Source organism: Oxyura jamaicensis, chromosome 1 (assembly GCF_011077185.1).
Source record: "Oxyura jamaicensis isolate SHBP4307 breed ruddy duck chromosome 1, BPBGC_Ojam_1.0, whole genome shotgun sequence".
Lineage (NCBI taxonomy): Eukaryota > Metazoa > Chordata > Aves > Anseriformes > Anatidae > Oxyura > Oxyura jamaicensis.
In genome coordinates, this window is record NC_048893.1 from 123097647 (window position 1) to 123114861 (window position 17215).

Consider the following 17215-nt stretch of genomic DNA (forward strand, 5'->3'; position numbering starts at 1 on the left):
ACAGCTGGTTTGTTCACTGTACAGACCTTGAACATATTCCTTTGAAGTCAAAAGCAGTGTTACTATCATCTTGAGAAGAAGTAAACACAGAACAAAGAAGCAAGAGGCCAGTACGGTTATTTGCTGGTCTCATTACTTGTTGGGAAATGAAGAAAATTATTTTAAGAAGAAAAAGTAGAATTTGTCAACCATGATGCATAAACAAATGAAAAATGATCTGTTCATTGATACTACACAATGAATTTAGGGTTAGTTACCATATCTAGTTCATTAAGTTTCTTAGAACTTAGGAAAAACTCAGGGGAAAATAAATAAATAAATACATACATACATACATACATACATAAATAAAAGAGTCAGACATTATGTTTTGCTTAATGATAGATAGAAAGTCAGATGGAAAAATGCTATGATAACTAGCATGTTATAATTTCATTACAAAGAATAAACCCACTGCTGAATGCTTGTGCTCCTTTATCACACAGACTGCCATGAGTCAAATGGGCTCAGGAATAGCCACTGAATGTCATCAAGCTGTTCATTTCTAATACTCCTAGTCAGATCATTTTTCAAAATCTCATAAAATAAAGCCTGTAGTTCTCAAGGAAGTTCTTGGCAGTAATTTGGGCTAAAGATAAGAAAGCCTCCATTAATTACATTTAAAGACAGAAGGAAAACCTTCACATCCTGAATTAGATACACTTGAATGGGATGAAGGAACACTGCAATAAAAACACAACCACTACACTATTTCTTTCTTGCAAATAGGTTCCCAACACAGTTTCTTTGTATGTGGAAGCTTATTGACTTTTTATATAGGAACTAGTGAGTCGTTTTTTAATCATTTAACAACGTCTTATCAAGAGTTTTGTTTCATTCCAGAAGAAGCTATTCCTGAATTGAAAACATCCAACTTGTGGAGAAACACCGCAAACTTAATTTTTCCTTGACACCTCACTACACTCACATCCAGAATGGCAGCAATCTGCACTCTGGCTTTTCATTCCACCTGGAAAAAACTAATATGTCTGTTGCATCCTGAGCTGCATCAACAGAGGAGCGGCCAGAAGGTTGAGGGAGGTGATTGTGTCCTGCTCTGCCCTTATGAGGCCCCACATGGAGTCCTTCATCCAGGTCTGGGGTCCCCAGCACAAGAAGGATATAAGGCTGTTAGGATGAGTCCAGAGGACCTCCATGAAGATGATCAGAGGGCTGGAGCACCTATTCTGTGAAGACAGGCTGAGAGAGCTTGGGATGTTCAGCTTGAGAGAGAAATGAGGATGTTCAGCCTGAGAGAGAGAAATCCAGGGAAATCTCATTGGAGATTTTCAATACTTAAAGGGGGCTTATAAAAAAGATGGGGAGTGAGTTTTTACACAGGCATATAGTGATAGGGCAAAGGGGAATGATTTTAAACCAAAAGAAGGGAAATTTAAATCAGGTGTTAGGAGGAAACTATTTACTCAGAAGGTGGTGAGGCATTGGAACATGTTGCCCAGAGTAGTGGATGCCCCATCCCTGGCCAGGTTGGATAGTGCCCAGAGCAACCTGGCCTAGTGGGTGGCATCCCTGCCCATGGGATGTCACACAACATCTTTAAACTTTCTTCCAACCCAAGCCATTCTATGATGAATACATATTGTGACTCCTATTTGCTTCCTGTGCACAAGAATTTGGAGAAGGTGAAAGGAGAGTTAGATGAGACTCAGTGAACATACTACTGTCCCCTTCAGACAAATAACATATAAATTTATACCGTTTTATTTTAGTTTGACTTGCCTTGATTCATAAACTAGCAAAGTTTAGTCACCTTTAGCCTCTAGGCTTTAAAATGTATCAGAAATGAATCCTATTTATAGTCACAAGGCTGTTATTTCATACATCAACCAAATGTATGGTACTCTACACTTTTCACATTTGTTCACATCTAATACATATAACAGGGTATCTAAAATATACAGTTTCAAACTTTGCATTCCATGAGGCAACACATTATCCAGCCCCTGGAGGCAAAGCCACAATGACCACATTGACAGAATTGATCAGTCTTAGCTTTGCGTGCAATAAACTTCAGTATCGTTCTAGGCATCTTGATGTTACAGCTTAGCCTACAGTGAGTACATCTACAGCTGTTGGCAAAATCTTCACGAAAAAATAAAATAAAAATAAAAATAATAATAATTGGCACTAGCTTCCACCTAATGGTTTTATAAAGTTCAGCTGTATCTTGTAATTTTACTGCTTTAAACACTGTAGGAGTTTCATTCACAAGTTAACTAAAGACAGGCAGGCAAGGCCTTTATTTGCTCAGCAAATGCACAAGCTAAGATGAAAACGTAAAACTAGAAAAAAGGGAAACTTTTTCTGCAGGATACAGAGGATAATATTCAGAGGATAAGCAGGTAGGGACATCTAACTATCAGTACAGATGTCAGTTTTAACACAAACGGAACAAGAAAAACAGCCAAGAGCCTCAGAGAAGCTACAGGCGGTAAAGGAAGTCATGCTCATCTCTGTAATCATGCCTCTTTTTTCACATATACTGCTGACTTGTTCTGCAGCAACTACCTTGCACCTGCACCAGTGCTCTAGCCTCTAAATTGACAGAGGAAAACAAAAAGTTCACACTTTTTCCACATGTCTTTTGTACCTGTTCCTTGAATACAGTAGCTGAAATTCTGCGTGTCCCTAGCCAAGTTTCATATGGCTTATGTAACTTATGGGTATGCAAAATCCAAGTCACAATCTGGCCCTGAAATACTAGTAAGTAGTCTCTGAAGCAGAGCTTCTTTATGTAAGACATTTAAAATTGAATGAGGCATAACACTGGAGAGCATATAGTAGAAAAAACTTGTGTCCTGACTAAGCTGGGGAGGAAGGAAGGAACAGAAATGAATGGCCCAGTTAGTAGGAATGCACAGTGTTTTGCAGTTATAAATAAATAGGGGATTTTATGAACAAAAATAACAAATGACATGGGGAATGTAGGGAAAACACAGATTCAAACAGTGGCCCGGTAGAGGGAAGGCAGTAGCTGTCAAGAAACTTGCATGAAGGGCACACAATACTCCAGTGAATGTGTTTTGTTTCTGCTCAGCACATTTCACATGGCCTTCATGAAGAGAAAAAAAAATCACTGCTCAGTCCACCACTGGAAGCCAATGAAAATAGGCAAAAGTTGAATCTTGCCATCTGTGTGCAGATGCATTGCAACATGACAAGCATCCACAAGCAATACATTTGTAATGCAAAAAGGAATCATAATTCAAGGCCTGCTCCAGCATATTTCAGGTTAGAGCTTGAAACTGTCAAAAAGCCAACAGTTTAAAATATTTCAATGCAGAAAAAAATATATATTTTGAAATGGGGTCATAGGTATAGACAGGGCTGAGCTGGTGTGCTGTTCAGCTGTAAAAAATATCTTTCACCTGACTTTGAGAGATTTAATGGGCATGGAAGATGGAGAACAAGTACAAGAGGGATCTGTGAGCAAAAATAAAAAGAATAAGTGAAGGTCAGTTGTGACAGTCTTCTCAGGTTAAGACCTTATTCAAGGATGTGGTGGTTTTACTCATCTGGGCAGCTGAGCTCCACCACAATCACTCTCTCACTTCCCCTCCTCAAAAGGAAACGGGAGAAAATGCAACAAAAAGGGCTCAAGGGTTGAGATAAGGACTGGGATATCACTCACCATTTCTCATCATGAGCAAAACAGACTCAGCATAAGAAGATTAGTTATAACAATTAACTATTACTAACAAGCTAGAGAAGTGTGAAACAAAGGAAAGAAACCAAATATACCTTCCCCCCATCTGCCCTCTTCCACCTCCTCCCACCAAGCAGCACAGGGGAATGGGGAATGGGGGCTGTGGTCAGTCCCTGACACTTTGTCTCTGCTGCTCCTTCATGGTCCCTCTCTGCCCCTGTTCCACGTGGGGTCCCTCCCACGGGATGCCGTCCTTCCTAAACTTAGCTTGCGGGGGCTGCCTACAGGCAGCAGCTCTTCAAGCACTGCTCCCACATGGCTCCGTACCACGGGGTCCATCCCCCAGGAGCAAACTGCTCCAGCACGGGTCCCCCACGGGTGGCAGCTCCCCCAGACCCCTGCTCCTGCGTGGGCTCCTCTCCACGGGCTGCAGCTCTGGCCTGGGGCCTGCTCCTGCGGGGGCTCTCCATGGGCCACAGCCTCCTCCAGGCCACATCCACCTGCTCCACCGGGGGCTCCTCCACGGGCTGCAGCGTGGAGATCTGCTCCGTGTGGGACCCATGGGCTGCAGGGGGACAGCCTGCTCCACCAGGGGCCTCTCCACAGCACGCAGGGGAACTGCTGCTGCCTGCCTGGAGCACCTCCTGCCCTCCTGCTGCACTGACCTTGGCATCTGAAGGGCTGCTTCTCACTCCTCACTCTCCCAGCTGCTCTTGCACAGCAGGTTTTTTTTTTGCTTTTTTTTTTTTCCTTGCTTAAATCTACTCTCACAGAGGTGCAAACAACATTGCTCACTGTCTTGGCTCTGCCCAGCAGTGGGTCCCTTTTGGAGCTGGCTAAAACTGGCTCTTCTCTAACATGGGGCAGCTTCTGGATTCTTCTCACAGAAGCCACCCCTACAGCACCCCACTACCAAAACCTTTCATGTAAACCCAATACAAAATACAAAATAGTATGGTGTCAAACAACATACATTCTGGGTTGAAAGACAAGCAAAACAAAAACCTGTATCATCTGTTCAATGAACAGCTCAGCTCAACTGAAATGACTTTCAAAAGAAAATCACAAAAGAAAAAAATACTTCCATGATAACCATTCTTGTCCATGTGGAAACACTAACTACAGTTAGAAAAGTATAAAGCATGAAATGAAAATTTCTTCAACATTTTGCAAACACATTACAATTTTGTCTGAGAAGAAATTAGTACAATAAGAAATAAAACGTGTAATGGTAACTTTTATAAAAAGGATAGATACAAACCCCTCTAACCTTCAAATGCATTAAAAATTGCTTTAACAGCAAGGTCATTGAGGCATCTTCAACTGAATTGGAATTGAAATTGGAGACTCATAAATAAGTATCTTCACTAGAGGATTTACTAGTTGTACAAAGTTTCTCATTTTTAGTTCAGATAATATTTCATAATACTTTGATGACTGGAAAGCATTCCCAAAGTGAACCTGATCATCTAATGACTTTTACTCTGCATGACTAGAAATTGCCCATTGTTTAGAGATCTTCCAAGCAACAGAAAAGCAAGTTAAATACATAGGACTACAGTAAAGCCATTGTCCCTAAAGTTTGGTTACTTTGTAAAAGAAATTCACAGAGCATCTTTGTGGGTTTCTAAGCTTATTCTTTCAATATTCATAATAAGCTTCTAGGCTTATTCTTTCATCTTCACAAGTCTTACGAGTAGTGTCTGAGGGAACTGGGGTTGTTTAGTCTGGAGGAGGTTCAGGGGAGACCTTATTGCCCTCTACAACCACTTGAAGGGAAGTTGTGGGGAGCTGGGGACCAGCCTCTTCTCACAGATAAATAGTGATAGGACAAGAGGGAATGACCTCAAATTGCACCAGGGGAGGTTCAGATTGGAAGTTGGGACAAATTTCTTCTCAGAAATAGTGGCTAGGCATTGGAATGGGTTGCCCAGGGAGGTGGTGGCATCACTGTTCCTGGGAATGTTTAAGAAAAGGTTGGATGTGGTGCTTAAGGACATGGTTTAGTGGGTGACATTGGTGGTAGGGGGATGGTTGGACCAGATATCTTTTCCAACCTGAATGATTCTATGATTCTATGTTACAGTGTTGAGAGGTTAGAGCCTGAGCTGGAAAACGTCACGTGGAACATGTGAAACAAGGTAGAAGGCTGCAATGTGCAAGGCCCTGCAGTTTTGCCACCTAACCTAACCCATAATAGTGGCCTAAAAGAAAGCTGGAGAGGGACTCCATCAGGAACTGTAGCAATTGAACAAGGAATAATGGCTTTGAACAAATGGAGGGCAGATTTAATTAGATGTGATGTGAGGAAGAAATTGTTCACTCAGAGCACAAAGCGCACATGGGAATTAGGGCTGAAGATGCACCTTGCTTTGGTTCTTTTTGGTAAATTAATTTTAATTACCCAAAAAAAAGTGTTAAAAATTAACCCAAGGCACAGGATAGGAGGTGGAGGCCAGTCCCTGTGGTCGAGGGAGAGTCCTTCTCTCTGGCAAGCCAAATGGCCTGGGGGAGCCAGCCCCAAAAAAAAGGGCCCTCAGCCACCCCAACCCACCTCCTTCTTCCACATGAGGGCACCTTCCAGGCCGCCCCCAACACAGCCACCTTTGGCCACGCATGGGCTACTCCATCACAGAGGCTTGCTGAAGTCACAGTGACCCACCACTGCCCCACCTTTGCTCCGGGCCCTATAAAACAGTACCCCTGCAGCTGGCCCACCATTTGCTGAGCTTCTGGGCACTCTGACAGCCAACTTGTGTGGCAGGAAGAAGAGCCGAAGCAGCAAGGCGAGCGGCAGGCCTCCTCAGTGTGAGAGGACAGCAATGCAGTCCAAGGAAGCATCAAGAAGGAGTGCACCTAACATGAAGGAGACATGTCAAGGGTAGAGGGATGGTGCCTGTGGCACAAAAGACACCAGTGCCCAAGGGACCTCTGGCACACAGCCCACAGACACTTACAGGCAGTACCAGTGGCACCGCAACGATGCAGGGAACAGGCCACCCCCTCAGCTGTACAGCGACAGGGGGCCTGGACCTTCCCAATGGTGCAACGGTGGCCTGGGGCAAAGGCAAGAGCATCAGCCGGACAGACACATGGTGGAGAGGCGTGCCTATCGTCCAGTACACAATGTGGGACCCAGCCATGGCTGTAACCCAGGCAGCAGCGTCGAACCCAAACATGGAAATGAACCAGAGAGTGGCATGGGACCTCAGTGTGGGACTGGACGACCCCCTGGTTCTGCACCCTGGCCTGAAAACATTCCAGACTGAAGGCATCCTGTGTGGGCAGTCCTGGGCAAGGACTGGCTTGTCCTTCTGCCAAACACCGTGGAGCCCATGGAGGTGTATGCACCAGAAGATGTGGAGGAAACAATGGAAGTGGATCCACCTCGGCCAGATCAGACCCGCAACTACCCCGGCATGCCTCTGCTCCCTGCCATCAGAGCGCATCAACAGTGTCATAGGAGTGCCCAGCGAGCTCCCTACTCGTCATGCAGGTGAGCAGGCTCCATCCCCAGCATTAGCTTGGAGCCACCAAACACCACAGACATCCTGCAGGCTCACCTGCAGGATGTCCTGGCAATAAAGAACTGTGTTGCCAATTCTCAGGGCTGTGTGAGTGCTTCTTTCCCATCCCCCAGCCCTTGTGTGAGAGGTGGCAACCCTTCTGCACAGAGCCTCAAGGAAGAGCACAGGAGAGGACCCAGCTTCCTTCCAGCTGCTGCACTGGGGTGACAGGAGGAGTCCCCGAGGGCCACCATGAGCCTTTAACATTTGTGAAAATAGACTGAGGGGTGAAATAGTAGTGTGTAAGCAATTATGGGTGGCTAATTTCTTATATTAGGAGTGAGTTTCTATGCCTGAGTAATTGGTAACGACAGACATGGAGAAGGCTGAGGTACTCAGCAACTTCTTTGCCTCCATCTGCACTGGTAGACGGGCTTCCCAAGTCTTTCATTTCCTTGAACCCATAGATGGAGGCTGGGGGATCAAAGTCCCACCCACTATAAGTGAAGAGCGGGTTTGAGACCACCTGATGAATCTAAACAGATACAAGTCTATGGAACCTGATGACATGAATCCCAGGGTCCTGAGGGAACTGACTGATGGAGTTGCCAAGCCTCTCTCCATCATAGTTGAAAAGTCCTGGCATTTGGGCAATGTTCCTGGTGAGTGGAAAAATGGAAACATCATGCCCCTACTCTTGAACAATTAAAACAAAGAATTGAACAAAGAACACTACCCTTCAACAATTAAAACAATTATGGGACATTTCTTTTCAGAAAGAGCAGTCAGGCATTGGAACAGGCTGCTCAGGGAAGTGGTCTAGTCTCTGTCCTTGGAGCTGTTCAAGGAAAGTTTGGATGTGGTGCTGAGGGACATGGTTCAGTGGGTGACATTGGTGGTAGAGGGATGGTTGGACCAGATAATCTTGGAGGTCTTTTCCAACCTTAATGATCCTATGATTCTATGATTTTATAATATAATCCAGATCCAGGCACAAATCTTTCCTTACTGAAATTATTAGGATTTTCATTTTTAATTATATCATGCAAGAACTTTAATGAAAGTGTTTAGGAAGGAACATTTTCTAATTTTTGTATTTGATTTCTTGATTATTCAACCTGTCATCTGAAATAAGTTCTTCTTAGCATTTAATAAAAATGAAGGCTCTATAAGGAGTATTTCATCAGCACTCCAATGTGAATGGAATAAGCAAAAAAGAAAAAAGTTAACTCTCACAGTGTATATGGAGTGCTACAAGTGTAAAGTACAAAAAATCTGGGAGTTTTTGTGAACAGGTAGGAGTAGGCTACACTAAGGAAGTTCAGTTTTGAATGTAGTACATAAAAGTAGTATGTTGGGTTAAAAAAAGTAGATTTTTCACGAACACTTTTTCTAGTAGATTATGAAAGCACAACTCTCTTCTAGAACTTACATAAAGCGTAACTGTATTTGGAGTATGAGGAAATACATTGTGTTAGTTAAATACAATTTGCATAGTTACATCCAGAAAGGAAAATGGTTCTGTCCACTGCTATAAGTGGATACCCTGCTGTTAGCTCCAAAGCTACTACCGAACAAGTAATTATTGAAGCAATGCATATATTAATACATATATTAATGACACTAATATGTTTTAATACATATATTAATTACACATCTTTTTAAGCACAGGTAAAGGTTTTGTCCAGCCTAAGTAAGAACACCTTATCTTCTCTGTATCCTAGTCTGTTTCCTTATCTACAGTGTGCAGTGACACTGGTTCAGATCTTCTCTATTGATGCAAGAATTCTTTCCTTTTCCAGTTTTTCTTCACAGTCTTAATTTCTGACAAATGATAATGGTCATCCTACATCTTGTGACTAGCCAAGGAAGCTCCAACCCTTTATACAGCCCTGGTAAAACTGTACTCACAGGGTGACAGAAATAGCAGCATATACGGTTGTTTCACAAATGGTACTGAGAAACCAAAATAGCAACTCAAGGCAGCAGGGACATCAATGTGTATAAATACCTGAAGGAAGAGTGCAAAGAGGACAGAGCTAGGCTCTTTCTAGTGGCACCCTGTGACAGAACAAGAGGCAGTGGACACTACCTGGAACACAGGATGTTTCCTCTGAACACCAGACAGCTGATGGAGCACTGGCACAGGTTGCCCAAAGAGGTTGTGGAGTCTCTGTCCTTGTAGATCTTCAGAAGCCACCAGGACATGGCCCTGGGCAGCCTGTTCTGGGTGTCCCTGCTTGGGCAGAGTGTTGGACCAGGTAACCTCCAGAAGTCTCCAGAGAAGAACCTGACTAAACAACCATCATCTCTTCGTCCATTAGTCTATCTATTACAATCCCTGTAAAGGCATATTAGTACAAAACTAGGAGTGGAAAACATTGAAACTTCCCAGCTCTGATGGAAATTTAGTAATGTGGATTTAAGCAGAGAATATAGTTTCCATGTTCCCACTTTCCCCCTTTATGAAAATGTGATAATGTATTTCTTCTCCCTCCTAAATTATACACACATACACCATTACATATACTCAAAAACCCCATCTGGTCTATAATATGCTAGTGTTCACATCTAAGTTAATTGGAAACACAAGGTGTCTTTTAAATAAACAAAAATCACTTACCACAGGTTGATCTTTGTAAACAGTTTATTATTTTGCTGCATAAACTGAGTTGTAATGTCTTTCCATTGACATACTCTTGGCTGAATGGATAAAGTGTGATTCTCACAGAGCAAAGGAATGATAGACCCTCTCTCTGCCCCACTAAATGTTTGCTCACATATTTCAGGCAAATTGCAATGACGAAAACTTCTAGGGGAGTTAGGGGTGGGGGGTGTCCATGTCAATATGTTGTAAAACATAGAGATTATGGAGAATAAAAGTTCTCTTCTTTACAGACCAATTATGACCAAAACAGCATTCTCAAACTAGGTCTAAGAAGCAGGGAAGGGAAGAGAAGGGGAAAAGGGAAAGAAACGGAGTGGGATAGGAGAGATGTATGAGTAGCTGAATTCTGAACAAAGAGAAGGGAAAGAGTAAGTAAATAATTTGATCCAATCTGAATTTGCTGTCATGATTCTGTACTTGAAGCATGGAACACTGAAGAGTCAAGAAGCTACAGAACCTCTATTAAAAGATCTGCTTAGGCTTCCAAAAATATTTAGACCTTAGTGGCTGTTCCATCCCCAACTTTTCCCCTCTCCAGTTACCAATTTGAAAGTTACACTCTGAAGCCAGGACAACAAAGAATAGAATTGTTCAGAATGGCTTTTTTAAGAATACAAATAACACGGCTGCTTAAAGGAAATCAAAAACACTGTGTTGACCCTAAGCTGGAACTTTTACACCCTTCCAATGACAGCCTTGTACTTGGCTAAATAAAAGAGAAAGAAAATCTCTAAAAGTAAAGCACGCATTTATTTTAACATGTTTTTCACTACCTGTTTGAAATAGTCACTTGTTGTCTCCCATCTTGTACTTGGACTGAAAGTTCCCCATGGCAGGGACCATTTTCATTCCCTGTTTAGTACAAAGGAGTGCTCTCCACAGTGGTTGTAGCAGTCAAGAGCTACTGTATAAAGGTATTTAGAACTCATCATTATAGTGGCATTCATGCTCAGAACTGTTATTAAGTGTTTGTAGATGCTAATTCCCCCAGGCTATTTGGTAAAAAGCCTTTACTGCAGGTTGTCATGGAAGCTCTGGCACTGCATAGCAAGGTTCCACTTCCGAGAAAGATGTATGAAAAGAAGGAAGGAGTTGATTAACTTTCCATCAGGTTGACATTAATCCACAAAGAATTTACTCCCACCAATATAACTGCAGATGTCAGCCTGGAAATGTTAAAAAGCTTCAAGTCTCAGCCCAGTGTTAGGCTGAAAGTTGGCAGCTCCAGAGGGAAATCAGGACATAGCCAGATGGGAAGAGAGGTGAGCCAGATCCAAGAGTCCAGAGAGAGGGAATCTGGCAGCCAGGAAACAAAACCTTGGTTTAACTACATAGAAACCATCCTGTAATATTTCCATCTGTCTTCCTCACTATTCTGTAATTTTTCCACATTAATCATTCCACCCAGAACAGGGCATCACTGTACCCCAGAGCTGAAGTCTAGTGTTCAGTGCTCCAGTGGTGAATCAAAGGGAAAGAGCCAGTTGGTGACTTGGGCATAGCTTGGCAAAAGTAGAATGATCAGAGTTTAATTCAATTGTTGCTACCTTGTAAAAGAGAGAGAAAGAAAGAAGAAGGAGGAAAAAAATATCCAACACTTTTGATGTTTACCTCTGCACGCTAGTGTTCTCTTCCTCCGTATTTCACATATTTCATATTGTACTTTTTTGTAATTGTAATTTTGTAATTGTAATATTGTAATAAAAATTGTAATTTTGTAATTTTGTTCCGGAATGACCTAACAAGACCTCTCCAAGTCACAATCCAGTGTTGGTTCACCCTTGGCTGCTCTGCCAGGACAGTACACATCATATTTTTTACCACTTTGGTTCACAACTAGGTACTCCTAAAACATGACATACCCATGAAAGGAACAGTATGGTTCATGTATGATTCAATCACAGCTCATCGAAGTCCTTTGGGCAATTCAAACAGAAGAAATAAATAAATAAATAAATAAATAAATAAAAATATTTATATTGCAAAACCATCATGCCCCATGCTCCATGAAGGGTCTTAAGTTGTCCTAGAAAAAAATAAAATAAAATAAAAAAATCTGCAATGTGAGTGCAATCTACTCTGATTCCCCCTTTTTATCAGATGTAACTAGTGCAGAAACATCAGTTAAGCTTATGTTACTAACTGTCATCTGGAGATCTGGAGGAGCCTTTCCCTCCACTGATTGATACAGAGGGAGTTTAAAGACACCAGTCTCCTGACTTAATGATCTAAAATAATTCCATAAAGATGAACATTGTGAGTATTTCCTGTGTGTGACTAAACTCATGGCATTTTTTCCAATGGAAAAGAACACTAGTCATTTAGACAGGTTTTTGCACTAGGATGCATCCAGGATATTACCTGATGATGAAGTAGAATTACAGTGTCTTTTCTTTATATAGGGCACCTTTAATGATAAGCTTTATACAAGATTCTCCACTGTAAAATTTAGTTGTGTTCAGGAAAATATGTATATATATGTGTATATATATATACTTGATTGCCAAAGACGGTATTATTGTTGTACCTGGCACACGGCAAGCCAAAGATCATAAGGCATGTTTCAGGCTACAATGAAAACTAACCCTAATTCTCTTGAACCACAAACATGCTGCTGGGTATAGAGTCTCATTTCTCTCTGAAGAGCAAAACATATATGAAATGCAGAGCAGATAATATATGCTTTTCTCTCTATCAAAAGATTCATGGGAGAATATGGACAGCTTTAACACACAGCTTTTAGAATGAAAAACAAACTTCCTGGTAAATTTAAAATTTTTAAGCACCAGTTCTTTGCTTAATCAAGCTTATATTAGGAGAATGTCTAGCATATTTTAACAGTCACTTTTGCAGTTCTGAAAATACTTCCAAAGAACAGATTTTTATTTTTTTCTTCAAAAGCTTCTGCATCCTGTGGAATGCTGCTAATTCTTTTAGCAGTGATTAAGCAAGCATGTAGCTACATTAGGTTGGTAGAGCTGGAAGAAAGAAGCAAAACAAGTTCACTGAATATAACAGCATGTATAGTTTACACTTCACCCTAGAGAAATCTGTCAGCGTGCAGACTTTGCAAGTGTCACTGTTAGACCAAAACATTATGATCAGTTGTCTCAAGAGTAGTGGTGAAGAGAATTTCTGGGAACAGAGAGCATAAGAAAGATGAAGTGCACTGCAAGGCACTGCAGGAATCACAGAATCACAGAATGGCCGAGGTTGGAAGGGACCACAAGAGAATTAAGGCACAACAGAATCACAAAAACATGAGACTTTGGAAAGATGTGAATTTGGTAGGCAGACATCAGAAGAAGAATGAAGAATAGATCTACAGAGCTTGATGAAAAGGCAAGAATAAAACTCTGAAACAAAAATTGAAGGGAATGGGGGCATTTCAGAAATGTGCAAGTATTCTGAAACAGATGGTCCTTGGAGGGGAAGACAAGACTAGGGAAAAAAAAAAAAAAAAAAAAAAAAGGATGAGCAGATATGAGCAGATGTTATCAATGCTTCATGTGAATGACTGGTAGGACTAAATTCTACCCCAAAACTGGGATGATGGGAGAAATTACATCATCACCAGGAAAGGTATGCGTCATTTTAACTGAACACACCCACATGTCTAGAGTTTCACTTGGATAGCCAGAGCCAAAGACAAATTTGGAAGTCAGATGGAATGCAGAGGAGTCAAAATAAATGAAGCATAACCAGCCATACTGAAGCAGATGGTTTGAGATGCTGCTGGACAGACTTGACTCCTGCCTCAATGTCACTGAGAGATTAGTTCCATGGCGATGCAGAAAATGACTAATTAGAACACTTCTCTGCAAGCTCCTTGATTTTTTTGACCTTCCCAGATCCTTAATTTGCAGTGAGAACAGTAAGACTTAAGCACATGGTTGGGATTTAGTGTGAGGAGGTTTCAAGAAAAGGAGACATTTTATCTTCATTTCAAATTTACACCATGAAATCTTAATTCTGCCAGGGACTAAATAGAATTCCCTCTTCTTTATTTTATTTTTCAAGGTCCTTCTTTTATCCTCTTTTTCCTTTCCAAAGGCCCAAATGTTTTCAGAGCTTTATAGATTGATTCAGCACTGAATTAGCTACTATTCAATGTTCATCTGTGAACTAATATCCAATGCTCTTGAAGTGACAAACACAAGTGGAGCTGTCAGAAACTGTCATACCTGGAACTCCCCTACTCTTTTTAAGCTCAATGAGCTACACTATCCAAAAGGAATTACTGAGTGAACTCCCTGACCTCCATTCATTACCGTCTTTCTGACCATGAAGAACAGCATGTGAAGCATATGCAGTCCTTTAGACCAAAAACTTCTGTAAGAAAAAAAAAACACGAGTAGAATCAGCCCCCGTTGTGTGGTTTCAGTTCAGGTTACAACCATAAGCATGGTCACATGCTTGCTCTAATTTCAGTTCTCTGTGACAAGGCTGTTATCTGTGCACTGAGACTTCAGTTAAAGTGGAAAGTATCATTTATTCTTCCATAAAATATCTGGATTATTTAGTCCCTTAAACCAACACACTTCTCACATTAATCTTTTGTCAATTAAGGAAACATCAATATGACTCCAAAAGGTACACAGCAATACTTCCCCACACACACTAGAATTTTTTTACAACCTATGTTCATTCTTATTTAATTTGAAACCTGATTAGAGGGCCAGAATTGCTACAGCCATTGGGAAATAACCGTTACAGGCACTGGCTGGATTTTTTAGGATATACCTAGATTTAAAGTAAGTCAGGGAGCAGCAAAATCCCTATTTTAAAAATAATTTCAGCCCATTGTACCTTTTTTTTTTCCTCAGAAACTCATCTCAAGGATTAGTCACCCACAACAGCTATCTTTATTCACCAAGAATCTGTGCATCAGGACCAGGACACCACCTTGTGCCTATGCATTGCACATACTTTCCCTCCAAGTCCCCTCCACCCTACAGCAGAAGGTTCTGCAAAGAATAACAAGGCTCTGTTATGAAAGACGACAATAGCAAACCTTAAATCCCAACACAAGATTGGTCCTCATGCCATGATGTTGTGACAGAGAAAAGCAGATATAAATGACTAATGGCAAGAGTTAGTAAGGCCAAAGACCAAATACAGCTCTGTGATTGTCATTACCAGTTATGTCATTGTTTCAATTGAACTAACATTTCTCAAGAGACTAATTGTTATTTGACTCCCTATTATTCACAATAGGCTGCAAGGTAGACCAGAGCTAAACACTCACTTTGTATAACCATGGGTAAAAAAAAAAAAAAATCCTCTCAAATTGCAGTAGGTCTGGAATGTCAACACTTGCTTCTCTGGGATGGAATTGCTCCCAGACCTTTTCCAAGTCCTGTGGGATATTTTTATTGGTTGTGATGTTCTGCTGCTTGAAAACATCAGAGAGTAAATGATTAGAAAAAGACATCTTAACCCAGCTTAAGTCAATGAGATCTTCACAGTGGCCTTCAAATATGGGCAGATTTCATCTTGAAAGTTTTCTCATTCTTTATTTTGACTGGGGGAAGAGGAAAGTAACATAACAGGCACTCAGCTAGTCAACCTGAATTATGTAAATGTGTCAAGTATTTTATATCAGTCTTACTTAATTTGATATTAGAAAAGAATGTCTAAAGTGCTACCAGTAAGCAGACAGCCCCTGGGCTGGATCCATACTGTGAGGAAGTTGTTCCTTGCCCTGTGAGTGCCTAGGACAGGACTGCATAACAGCTGATCTATAAAGAATTTGCTTATCTAGTGGGTGGTAAAGAGGAGGTGAGGAGCAAAGCAGGAGCACGTACTAGCAAGTAGCTCCAGGCCACAGCCTGCTAAGCAGTGCAGCGTCTTCTGGGCAGCACCAGACCTAATATGCCCTGACAAAAATCAGTCCCATGCAGAGCCATGAAAGTGTCTTTGTGCCAGGCATTCCTGTTATGTTGTTCTCAGGCTAGCAAGTCCTGCCAAAATCAGTGCTGGGAGGTTTGTGCAGAGACAACCAAGGGGAATAGCGAAGACTGTTATTGTAGTGCTGGTGCTGTGCCAGAGCGACTCATCCTGATAGTCTCCATATAGCCAGCTGTGGATCCTAGTAATTCTTGCACTTGCAGGATTTTTCTATCAGTCAGATTTTTCCAGTGCCTCAGTACCATCGACTGTGGAGAGCTGGCATCCTGTTGCATTGGTCCATCTCTCAAGGTAGTTCCCTGGGAAGAAAGATGGTCATAAAGTACAGAGAAGTCATCTGTCTCTGCCACATCTTGGCAGTTGTATTCTACTTTCAGGGAGATTTTTACTGCTTCAAACCCAGGGAACAGAAAAAAGAACCCAGACTCTTAATCAAATATGGAAGCTTCTAGGCTTAGTTTCCTCAGGTGTGTTATCTAAGCTATAAGCGAGTAGAAATTATGCTAAACTGCTGCACATTTCTGCAGAATCTTTACTTTAGACAAAAATGCAAAAGTGATGGGTATGAAATTTAATTTGGATGATAAACACTCAGTAAGAAAAAGGAAAAAGTTCTAGTTCAAGAACGGGAAATACACCGATTGTGAGAAAACAGGTTGTGCATCCATCCAGATGTTCCATACATTACTTTCCATACATGCACAGAAAGAAAACATAACTCATAAAAATGTAGCACTTCTATTACACTAGAAATCACAGCCTCTTCAGAAAAGGAGAAGAATGTAGTTGGAGAAAGACAATAATTATTTAGATTTCTGAATCCAGCAATGAAAGGGAACAAAAAACTAGGATGACTTAAAGCTGAGATTTTCATAGGAGGCTACAAAAACTAGGGCTGTCAGTTCACACACACAAAATATAAATCCCAAACACTTCCTAATGGTGTCTATATTTATCTAAGTGTAAGAAAGAGTCTTTAAATTCTGTAAGGGCAGGGATAGGACTCTTCTGTCCTCTTCATCTCTCCTCAGCCGTATCATTCTGAGAATTAGCATATTAAGGTTTCTGATACTGTTTAATTCACAGTTTGAGTGGGCAGAATGAAAAATAGCAGTATGGCTATTTTAAAACATTTCCTTAATGTAGAAATGTTAAGATTTTGAACATTTTTAATTTTCAGGATGATCTTATGTTATGTCAGACTGAGACAGTCTTGCTCTGTATTCTGTAAACCAGTAGAGAGCAAACTAAAGTGTATTCATATGACTGTAAATGAGTATGCCTAAGCTTCTCTGAATTCAGAAACACAACTCTTTTAGGTTTATCATCCTGCTAGAAGAGTCAAGTCACCTATAAGGATCTCTGATGGTCATGCTCTGATGGTCATGCTCTGATGGTCTCTGATGGTCATGCTCTGATGGTCAA

At 41.3% G+C, this 17215-nt stretch overlaps 1 long non-coding RNA gene across 3 annotated transcripts in view; it reads right to left on the minus strand.

The window, feature by feature from the left end:
- Window positions 1-9854: 9854 nt before the first annotated feature.
- LOC118163155 overlaps window positions 9855-17215 on the minus strand; it is a 39181-nt gene continuing 31820 nt past the window's right edge. For 2 of the 3 annotated variants that reach the window (XR_004748926.1, XR_004748901.1), the window contains one exon: window positions 14721-16089. This is a non-coding gene — a long non-coding RNA (uncharacterized LOC118163155). Of the gene's footprint in view, window positions 11177-11742; window positions 11797-14720; window positions 16090-17215 lie in introns of those variants that run through there. The other variant, XR_004748937.1, reaches the window with a different exon arrangement.